This window comes from Mastigoproctus giganteus, chromosome 1 (assembly GCF_048544385.1).
Source record: "Mastigoproctus giganteus isolate SK-2022 chromosome 1, ASM4854438v1, whole genome shotgun sequence".
In the NCBI taxonomy this organism is placed as follows: domain Eukaryota; kingdom Metazoa; phylum Arthropoda; class Arachnida; order Uropygi; family Thelyphonidae; genus Mastigoproctus; species Mastigoproctus giganteus.
In genome coordinates this window covers 100,351,231-100,363,586 of record NC_143575.1, presented here as the reverse complement: position 1 = coordinate 100,363,586, position 12,356 = coordinate 100,351,231, and the positions used below count along the sequence as shown (strand labels likewise).

Genomic DNA, 12,356 nt, shown 5'->3' with positions numbered 1-12,356 from the left:
TTATCATGCTTTAATACAACTTTTGTAGTCCGAAAATGGGATATGTAACCTGCCATCTAGAACTTCACCAATACCAGTTTATTGTTGGTGAGGATGGTTCATCGTTCTACCATTCTTTCAAGCATTCATCTATGAGAGGTCTAGCTGATTGATTATTTTGCCTGGTATTTCTATAATATGCAAGTGGTCCTGTACCAATTCCCTTTTTTTTTTTGCTTTAATGTCAATAAAATTTGACTCAATTAATATACTGTAAACGCCGATTATAGTGATAATGTTTGCAAATTGAATTTTGATTCTAATAAACGGCAATTCTAATAAGTGAAAATAGACAAATATTATCCAGAGGCTATAAAAATAAAGATATATATATATATATATATATATATTTGAGTTAAGTTGTAATGTATAACATGAATAGTTAAGTAGTAATGTGTAACATGGCTAGTAAAATAGCTACTCAAGAAAAACCAAAAACCTATAAGGGTGCTAAACGTAGCCTGGAAAAAATACATATATGCCAAAAATAACATAAAATAAGCAATACAAATGTACAATTAAAAAGTTAATTATAGGCGATAAGATACATTGAAAGGGACTTTTTCAAGGGCTAACCCTTTCAATGTATCAACCATAATTAACGAGCTATCCGTTTCTGTAGTCATCGTCCAGCATAACTTGTCCGAATGATAGTTAAAAATTAATGAGATAGAGGGCCATAAATATAAAAGGCATATTTGTTGATACATTCCAATTTAGCAGTAAGCTAGTGAGATGACTGTTAGCCCGATGCATAGCCAAAATTTTAATTAGAGAAGGAGATATATCCATTTTTAGGCCTATGTGTATAGTTAAAATATATACAGTCTAAGCGCTTACCAAGTAAAGTAGAAGCTTGTGCTTGTACATGTATGTATGTAAATAGTAGGCACTGCACATGGAGTAAGTTTTATATAGCTTACGCTAGAAAGGAATAGCGAAAGCTTAAAAAGCGGTACTCACCTTGAAATTAATCTGCGATGGTTTACTTAGGAAGCGTGGTTAATGTTTAAGTTGAATTGTTGAATTGAAAAATTAAAAGGGAGGGAAGTAGGTAAAAGTTGACTGAGTTAAATAGGCGCAAGGAAATAGAAGTGTACACATCCAATCCTTGGTTGTCATCGAAATAAAGAGAAGAAGGAATAATTAAAAACTATGTAAGTGAATCCGATGAAGCCAATAGTCTTTACGAGGACTTTCGTTAGTTAGAGAACGTCTTCAGTTGGCAATGTGTGGGGAGAGAACGCGCGTGATATTTTAAGAATAAGAAATTATACTCTCGTGATGCCTTTTTTGACATGTGGGAACTTTAATCTCGAGAGGTTCCAAATTGGGGAAAGATTGAAGGGGAGTTTAGAATTTAGAATTTTGAGGTTAGAGTGGTGCTTGTACCATTCAATAACTAGGGCTTCATATTGGAGTATTCTGTAACTGGATTTTAGTTTAATGATGGAAATGGCAGAGTCGATGAGCGGGTTGTGGTTGTGAGTCTGGGCATGAGTTGTAAGTTCTGTGACAGATTGGTTGGACATGAGACTATGAAAATGGTAGTATGCACGGGTATTGGATGTTTTTGATGAGCCAAATTTAGTAGTGGTACTTCCGATATAACATGTGTTGCAGTTTGGTTGACAATTGATGAGGTATATAATATTATTAAGGTCGTTTGTAGGATATTTGTATGTGTCTTTATAGGTGCTGAAGAAGGATTTCAGCCCCATTATCTGAAATCTACCTAGCCGCCATTGAAAGCCAAATTCTACACCCCTTTCCCCCTGAACTAAAACTATACATGCGCTATGCCGACGACATTCTTGTAATAGGCAACAGATCCATTATTGATAACCTCTTCATAAAACTTAACTCTGTACACGATAGACTTAAATTCACCCTTGAAATTGGACAAAATAATCAGATTAATTTCCTTAATCTTACTATCTATATAACAGGCACAAAATTAAATACGAAAATTTTCAGGAAAAATACAAACACCGGTAAATACTTACATTTTGCTTCTCATCACCCTCTAAACACTAAAAAGGCAGTTTTATATAACCAAATTCACAATGCACTAAAGTACAGTTCCTTACCCACTGACCTTCACAATGAAATACAGTATATCACCGACAAATTTATATCCAGAGGTTACCCCCACCAACTTATTTTAAATACAATCCTTAACGCTAAAAATAAAATTAAATCTAACACCCCAACCAAAGACAAAAATAAAACAAACATCCGCATAGTCCTCCCTTACCACAATGAACTAGCAGGACAGTTCCGACGCCTATTTAACAACACTGATATCTCCCTTGTTTTTTCCACCTACAACAAATTAGGATCCTTCTTCAGCACCTATAAAGACACATACAAATATCCTACAAACGACCTTAATAATATTATATACCTCATCAATTGTCAACCAAACTGCAACACATGTTATATCGGAAGTACCACTACTAAATTTGGCTCATCAAAAACATCCAATACCCGTGCATACTACCATTTTCATAGTCTCATGTCCAACCAATCTGTCACAGAACTTACAACTCATGCCCAGACTCACAACCACAACCCGCTCATCGACTCTGCCATTTCCATCATTAAACTAAAATCCAGTTACAGAATACTCCAATATGAAGCCCTAGTTATTGAATGGTACAAGCACCACTCTAACCTCAAAATTCTAAATTCTAAACTCCCCTTCAATCTTTCCCCAATTTGGAACCTCTCGAGATTAAAGTTCCCACATGTCAAAAAAGGCATCACGAGAGTATAATTTCTTATTCTTAAAATATCACGCGCGTTCTCTCCCCACACATTGCCAACTGAAGACGTTCTCTAACTAACGAAAGTCCTCGTAAAGACTATTGGCTTCATCGGATTCACTTACATAGTTTTTAATTATTCCTTCTTCTCTTTATTTCGATGACAACCAAGGATTGGATGTGTACACTTCTATTTCCTTGCGCCTATTTAACTCAGTCAACTTTTACCTACTTCCCTCCCTTTTAATTTTTCAATTCAACAATTCAACTTAAACATTAACCACGCTTCCTAAATAAACCATCGCAGATTAATTTCAAGGTGAGTACCGCTTTTTAAGCTTTCGCTATTCCTTTCTAGTCCATTAACACGGTACTTGAAGATTTCTAAAAATTTCGTATATAGCTTACACGCATTAGAAATGTTGTACTTATATTTGCTCTGTGGGTAGGAACTTATTCTGTTAACATCTACAATTACTTCGAGAGATATCTAATTGCGGGCATTTTCTATGTATAACATTATGCAGCATATAAAAACTGCAGAGGGCGCTGCATATTTTAATACTAAATATATAGTTCAACTATTTTAACTACTTTTCCTAGGGGGGGGCTTCGGTCGGTAGGCGTGTATATAATCTACAAGTGCTGATTCACGCGGGCTTTTTGTACTTTGGGTATACTGTGGTAAGCATTTATATTTTCTACGTAATGTTAACGCATTCTGTTTTCTTTACATCGCTTGCCATAACCAGGATCCCTTACTATAAGGGTCGGGAATTTACGCTCCCGGTTGTATCCTAAGTTAGTTTATGATTTAGCTTTTCAATTCTTTTTAGCTTTCTCTTTTTTATCCCTATTTTTCATACCTCATGAACTATTAGAGTATTCGAGGGGGATTGAGGTACTATACCTATACTTTTACTTTTTCCGTTCGCCTTAGTTAGCACAAGCTTCTACTTTACTTGGTAAACACTTAGACTGCATATATTTTAACTATACACATAGACCTAAAAATGGATATATCTCCTTCTCTAATTGAAATTTTGGCTATGCATCGGGCTAACAGTCATCTCACTAGCTTACTGCTAAATTGGAATGTATCAACAAATATGCCTTTTATATTTATGGCCCTCTATCTCATTAATTTTTAACTATCATTCGGACAAGTTATGCTGGACGATGACTACAGAAACGGATAGCTCGTTAATTATGGTTGATACATTGAAAGGGTTAGCCCTTGAAAAAGTCCCTTTCAATGTATCTGATCGCCTATAATTAACTTTTTAACTGTACATTTGTATTGCTTATTTTATGTTATTTTTGGCATATATGTATTTTTTCCAGGCTACGTTTAGCACCCGTGGTTTTTCTTGAGTAGCTATTTTACTATTCATGTTATACATTACAACTTAACTCAAATAATATACAGACGGATATAATGTTTAATCATTTTTGATGGCATTAATCAGATCTGTGACAAAATAACATTACAGATTAGAAATAATATTATAAAATAGATATAAATTAACAATCCTATTTTCGTTTTACATACGTGGATATATATATATATATATATATATATATAAAGCACAAATTTACACTTTATTACCAATTGAATGATAATGTGAAAATCGGAAGAATATCATCCACAGGTTAGCAAAATAAAAATAAATTTATACTTACATACATAGCTTGATTAATATTCATATTAATTATAACAGTCTATATTCACAATCACTTGTACCAGTTTCTTCAAGCCCTCTCTTCTCAGGAAGGCTATAGCTTCACGAGTTTGCCAGTTTGTAACTGGAATTTGTTCGGGTCCGTCTTCATTTTCTTCCTCCTTGGCGAAATTATCAGTAGCAGACTAGGCAATTTCTTCATCTGTTAAAGCTGTGGTAACTTGTAGATCGCCTATGTTCACCCAATCATTAAACTCCTGTTCACCCATGTCTTAAGGCTTTTCAACAATGTGATCAGTATCGTGACTTAGTTAACCATCGTGAATAATTATCTACATTTTTTGAAATAGTTGCTAATACAGGTTTCGGGAACTTCATTCCAGGCACTCATTTTCATATGAAGTGCATATAGGACAGTTATCTGCTTTGCGATATTGGATGATGTTCCCAAACCTTCATCTTGACTGGATGATTCTTCGCTTCATATCAGACCTATAAAAGTTCAAGAGGTTGAATCAGTGAAGTGGTATTTGAAGGTAGAAAAACTAATTCAATGTTTTTAAAGGTCAAATTTGGATGAGCTGGGCAGTTGTCCAAAACTATTGCAATTTTTTTGTTTTTCTTGTTCAGTTGCAAATCCCATTTACAAAGATAATCTTCAAATAAAGAAGCTCTCATCCAAGTGTGGGCATTATTGGCATATTCAACAGGCAGCTGTTTTACTCCTTTAAAACATCTAGGCGACTTACTCTTGCCTATAATTAACAGCTTCATCTTGATTGTTCCCATCACGTTGCATGTTAAAAGAACTGTAATCTTGTTCTTGATCTTCTTTCCTGCAGATGCAGAGGAATTTTTAAAAATCTTGCAGTGGTCTGGGTATAGCCTTGTAGTACAACCCTGTTTCATCTGTATTAAAAATGTCTACAGGATAATAAGTGCTTAACAGTTTGCCAAGAGGTTTTCAACCAGATGTCAGCTGCAGAACCATCGGAATCCTGTTTTTCTCCGTGAAGATTTTTGTTTGTTTGTTATTTAGTTTTTAGGAGCATTAGCAACTAAGGCCATATTGCTCCGGGGATATGCAGTGGTCATTCTCTGACCTTTCCGCAGCCTCTGTATTTGGTGGTCACAGGCTCGAACCCCGGTCTAATCAAGAAGCGCGTGCTATGCACTGCTGCTCCTGGCTACAGAGGCGCCGAAGATTTTTGTAAACAATGTCATGCTCTCCTTCCATCTTGTCAGCCATCCATCCGTTGCCTTAAACTCTTTGTGTAGTTTTTCAGAAAAATCATTAGCTTTTTGAAGAAGAATGCTACAATTGATTGGTGCATTAAATGAGCTGGCCTGTTTGAACCAAATGAACAGAGCTTCATCTACTATTTGGCATTTCCCTTCACGCTTCCTTTTTCTGGTTTCATTAATCACATTAGTGTTTAATGTGTAACAATTTTGATAAAGATGACTGAGGCACCACTAATTTTACTGCTGCTTCCCTTTGAGATGTATTGCCTAAGTTTAATTTGTGATACATTTCTATAATTCGTAACGTATCTTTTACACTCAAATTCACTCTGTCTGTTTACTGACTTTTTTTTTTTTTAGTAAAATTTAAAACACAGTAAAAAAGATAAGGGTCAATCAATAACAAAGCACACGGCACACACAAATTGGAACTAACACGACACAAGCAAGTAAGACAAAGTTTAGATATAGAAATGAAGAGTAGATTTCAGCAAAGGGGAAACACATTTTACCATAATAACATGAAAACACGGAATTGCAGCTATCAGTATTATCGCAAATGCAATAAGATAGTTTACTACCTGCATTAACAGAAAAGCCCAATAAACCAGAAACTACAAATTGTTTTATGGTTGTGACCCCCAGAAATGTGCTTTGGAAAAATATCACAGAGGTGTTCAAAATTGATTCTTATAACCGAAAATGTGATTCTAGTAAATGATGAAAGTGTAGTGCATTTTATTGATTTGAATTGGTTATTCAAAATTTGATTCTATAATGCGGCTGAGTCTAATAGCTAATAATCACTATAATCAGCACTTACTATATATATATATATATATATATATATATATATATACTTAGTGATCACTGAATTATGACCACCCCATGAAAACTGAATGCGACCCATTGACCACGTGAGGTATGAGAGTGCGGAGTTAGTCGACCTAAGTAGCATAGATAATGTGTCAGTGGTTCAGTAGGTAGTAAAATTCCGAGCGTGATGGGTAAAAGGAAGGATTTATCAGACTTTGATAAAGGACAGATTGTGGGTGCTCGACGAGCTAGTGTCTCGATTTCCCAAATGGCTGAACTGGTGGGGTTTTCCAGAACCACTGTTGTTAGAGTGTACCAGGACTGGTGTCAAAATGGTCAAACAGTGACCCAATGGCAACACTGCAAAGGTCAGTGAAAGGTTGATGTTAGAGGTGAGCGCCGGGTCCCGCGACTCGTACAGGCGAACAGGCACAGCACTGTTGAAGAGTTGACTACCCAATACAACATGGACCAACTCGGAACAATATCTGGCGTGACAATGCGCTACAATCTCGCATCATCATCATCATCAGCCATTTTCAATCCACTGCAGGATGAAGGCCTCTTCAGCAACTTTCCAGTTCCTTCTGTTTTGAGCACTGGCCATCCATTTACTACCCACAAACTCATGAATTTCATCTATCCATCTCTGCCTTTCTTCCAGGTTTTCTTCTAGCTCCTCTTGGGTATCATTCTGTTATTTTCTTAGTCCATCTGTCATCATGTCTTCTAGCTATGTGTCCTGCCCAAGACCATTTTAGTTCTTTAGTTTTGATAAGAATGTCCTTTACTTGAGTTTGCTGCCTGATCCATGTGTTTCTCTTCTTATCTAAGAGTCTGATTCCCAATATAATTCGTTCCATTCTTCGCTGTGTAGTTCTCAGCTTCTCTTCCATTCTTTTGGTGAGTGCCCAAGTTTCACTTCCATAAGTCATGGTGGGGAGTATACATTGGTTCATTATTTTATGTTTCAGACAAACTGGGATATTGCTCTTCAGTATGTGACTATATTTCCTGAATGCTATCCATCCAAAATTTATTCTTCTCTTGACTTCCAGCCATTTATCATTATTACAGCTAATAACTTGTCCCAGATAAGTATATGACTCCTGTATCTATGCTTTGTCTTTCCAGTGCCCGAAACATTGCCTTATGCTGTATGGTATAGCCTATACAAGCTCGCATATATGGGCTATACCAGCAGACAACCCCTACGGCATCCTCTCCTAACCAAAGTTCATTGGCTTAAAAGACTTGCCTGGTGCAAAGAGCATGAAAGTTGGAAGTTAGAAGACTGGAAGAAGGTGTGCTAGTTGGATGAGTCACATTATTTACCTCACTCCGTGGATGGTAGTGTACAGATTTGGTATCAACAACATGAGGCTCTTCATTCATCATGTATGGTATCAAAAGTGCAGGCTGGTGGAGGCGGTTGTATGGTGTGGGGCATGTTTCACTGGCAGGAACTTGGACCCCTGGTGCATGTGGAACAACGTATCAGTGGTCCCCACTATTGTCAACTGCTTGCTGACTGTATACACCTTGCTATGTTAGGGTGCTTACACGTAGAACGCAGGTGACCGCTTACTTGGAACCAGCAGCGATACGCAGCTAAAGCTTCTCACTGGGTATGAACACATAGAAAGCAGTGACCGGTGCAACTTCTTACTGGGGTAGGTTTTACAGGCGCTACTGTATTGCAGAACGTTAATCCCTTTAGCTCTTGGGTAAAACCGCTACCGTAAAATTTTCGATTATCTCTTCCTGCAATTCAGTGGGTGTCCCGTAATTTTCAGGTGAAAACTTATCAAAAGATAAATAATTAGGGGAAAAGAGAGGGAGTGGGTTGTTTACTAATGCCCATTGCAGGACATTCGATTAAATATTCGTTGGAATGAGCGCTGAAATAATTGAAAGAGGAAGGGGATAATGTTGCTGCAGGGGAAGAATTAAAAATTTATCAATGGAAAAAAAAAACGCTAAAGTTGCGAAGTGTTCAGAAGTTACTACACATAAATACGCGTTATGTGTTAATAACAGTTGAGGAGAATGAAAAAAAAAAAAAAAAAAAAAACTGGAAAGATGAGAGGAGGTAGCATAGCTACAAATCGAAAAATGAATAATTTTATTCTCTCCCCTCCCTGTTGGTTTGATCATTATGTATAATTTCACAATTTTCGCTCTTCTGTCTTGCCATGCCATTTTTTATCATTATTCTCATTTAAGTTTATATCTCAAGCGTCATGTAGAGGAAAATGCTTTTTGCTGCCTCTGATGTATGTTTTACCCTTTTTTATGTAAGATTCAGTTTCTAATTATTTCAAACATTATTCAATTATATATATATATATATATATATATATATATATAATCGTAATATTACGCCGTTTAAAATGTTTAAAACAGAAACTGATAGCTCAGCCTAACTAGGGTTGGATATTTTGTAGGGGTTTAGCCCTCGAAAAAGTCCCTTGCAAAATACCTTTTCCCATGTAAGGCTTATTATATTAATTAACCTATTATATATGTTTTTTCATTTTTACTGGGAGTACGGTTGGCCGGGGACTGCCTCAATTTTCAAACTATGGAGGGTTCTTGCACTATAACTTATCTAATTATGGTGTATATATATATATATATATATATATATATATATATTGAAATGAAGTGTATATTTATTTTCTTGCCCAATTATCATCTTTTTCTCTGAAAAATTCCTTAAAATTCATAATTTGGTCATATAATCAAATATCATCGATTTTCGATTATACAGTCCACACAAAATATTTATAAAAAAAACCAAAAAAAAAAAAAAAAAACCAGCATAATACAAATATTAACCCGGTTATATACTTCTGTACCTCATACCATATATATTTAATATAAAATAGATTTCATATATATATATATCAAAGTATTAAAGATATTTTACTGGATTTATACGTTATCGTTATTTATATATATGCATATATGTATATATATATATAAAAATAAATAAATTTTCTGTTTATACTCCGGGACGACCGAACAGTCAGAGGAGTTTACAAGATACACAGAATACAAGAAACAGCACCGTATTCAATATTTACCTTCTACATTCATTTCTTGGCTTATTTCCTTCCAACATTTCTCTACAGCATTCCTGTTCAAATGTAGTTTTTCAGTTTTATCCCATACTGGTCGTCGAAGATAAACTTTGGAAATAAGAGCTGCAATGTCCATGTTGCAATGAATGTGTGGCATCGACAACCAGCGAGCTTAAATAAAAATTCATTTAAGCAAGCAGGTGGGTCAGCACAACCAGCACTAACCAATTCCGATACGTTTTTGCGGACCCCCACTGTCTTGCGTGACTTGGTGGAGAGGGGGATGAATCACATTTTCTATTAACGGATTAAATTTGATTGATTATCAGTGATTTTTAGGTATAGCTTAGTAATGTAAATCATACAACATACATTTTTCATATTAATTAATTTTCATTTAACGTTAACTGTAGAAGGAAAACCCAGATTAATTAGAAGGGAGGAAATATGAACCGACGGGTGTTATCAGTTACTGTCTTCATTTAAAATATAATGCATATTTTACGCACCCTGCAGGCTGCAATTTGTTGTGTAAGCAAAACAATAAAAACTTTTTTTAAAAAGTTTCTTATTGTTTTCAATGATAATAAAATTTAATGTGATGTTTTTAGAAACAATAAGTATAAATCTAGAAATGAAGTAATGAAAAGTTCATTTTAGATATTCCAAAACTATTTCTTCGTTGTCATAATGATTATTTATTTATGTAATTTTTTTTTTCAAGATTGAAAACAATAAGGAACTGATGGGCATACCCAATGTGTGTACATTACAGTAGGCAAAATTTTGAATATCATAATTTATGTAATGAATTGGAAGTTTCTAAATATTTAGAACGAATAGAGAAACGCTGTTTCCATTTCGAATAATAAAAACACTGACTGACCGACTATTTCTACATACGGTATTTATTAGCACTTTACAAATAAATATAAGAAGAAAAGAAAGAACTGTTGTTACTTTGAGAAAATAAAAAAATATAATGGAATTTTTCTTATTATTTTATATATATATATTTTTTATTTTGTTTTTTGTCAGCATTTCTCCATGGTATTTAATGCAGTTTGACACTTTTATCCCATATTGCACGTTTAACATAAATCCATAACAGTCAGTCTGAAATCAAAATTTCAGTATCCATGTTTAAAACTTTTGGACTACAAGTTTTCTCTACATTTCCGTGAATTCGTGCTTTCTACAGCAACAGCAGTTCTAAAAATTGCCTGAAGGCCAGATTAATATCAGAGGTGTGAACAACGCATACCCAGTTGAGTGACATCTGTATTTCCTTGAGACCAGTAAGCTTAAATTGTTGAGGTAAGCTGGGGGATTAAAACAAGAAGCGATGCCGCTGTCCACACGCTCTTATTGTATGCACTCCCATTGACTTACATTGTTCATTTAGGCTGCTGTTTCCAAGTAAACGGTCACCTGCATTCTACGTGTAAGCACCCTTACACTTTTGCCCGAATGGCGATGGTGTCTTCCAAGATGACAATGCGCCGAGCCATCGGGCACTTGTTGTTCAGGAATGGTTTGAGTAACACAGTTCTGACTTCCAACATATCGATTGGCCTCCGAACTCCCTCGATATCAATCCCATAAAGCATTGTAGGACACTATGGAAAGGCATATTAGGCATCTGGATACACCAATCACCGCCATACCTGCATTGCTGACAGCATTACACACAGCTTGGTTGGCCATACCTCCCGAACACTTCTGACATCTTTTTGAATCAATGCCATGTCGGGTAGCTGCTGTACTAAGGGCAAAAGGAGGATCTATGAAGTATTAGGTTGGTGGTCATAATTCAGTGATCACTCAGTGTATATATTGATTGAGTCAAAATAAATGGAACTTTCAGTTCAGATTTATTACAGTTAATGACAGTGCTCCAAACAACATTTCCTTCAAAATAGTTACCTTTAACTGCATACTTCTTCCAGTATTAATACCACACTTTTAAAGTAGGTCTACAATTCATTCTCTGTGATTACCTTAAATAAGTTTGTTTCAGCCCTGTTTACTTCTTGCATTGATCCAAAACACAACCCTTCTTTCTTTGGGAAGAGACAAGTCTGGGATCTTGATCAGTTGTGTATGGGAACTGTGAAGGCAATTACACTATTTTTCCAGATATTTTGGCAAGAAATGACCAATTCTTGGGGCCATTATTGTGACAGAGAACCCATTTCTTTGCTTGCCTCAGATGAGGACATTTTTATCCAACTGCTGGAATGTTTGGCGCAGCTGGAACGGCTTGGAATGTTTTATGCCCCAGAAAAAAATGCTACTCCATAGCATTTTCTTTTATTAATGTCCCTGATATCGGTATGTTTTGGTCTCAAATCAACTTCACCCACTTAAAATTAACTTCATCTATATCTTACAGGCATAATTTTGCATATTTTGACTGGGTCCCTTTTCCTTAAACAGTTTGAGAACCAAAATACAGTTTTTCAGAATGGTTGGCACAATACTGGCAGGGATACTAAATTTTAAAGCATTTTTTTTTTAACATCCTGATCTACACTATTGAGCACTTCCACTTTTTCCACTACATTCAAGGATTTCCTCTTAGACATTGTAAGGTTACTTGCACAGCAGCTAAAACAAAATTGATTTAGGAACCACATGTACCTGCCATGTAAATAGAGACAGGTGAAATTTAGTGAAAGTGTGGATTACTCATTTCTGCCAAACAACACATGAATTTC

The 12,356-nt window shown here is 35.5% G+C and overlaps 1 protein-coding gene across 2 annotated transcripts in view; it reads left to right on the top strand.

Annotated features, from left to right (window-relative positions):
- The window catches only part of Polr1B (RNA polymerase I subunit Rpl135), a 332,313-nt gene that overhangs the window by 244,224 nt on the left and 75,733 nt on the right, over window positions 1–12,356 (top strand). The window lies entirely within an intron of this gene.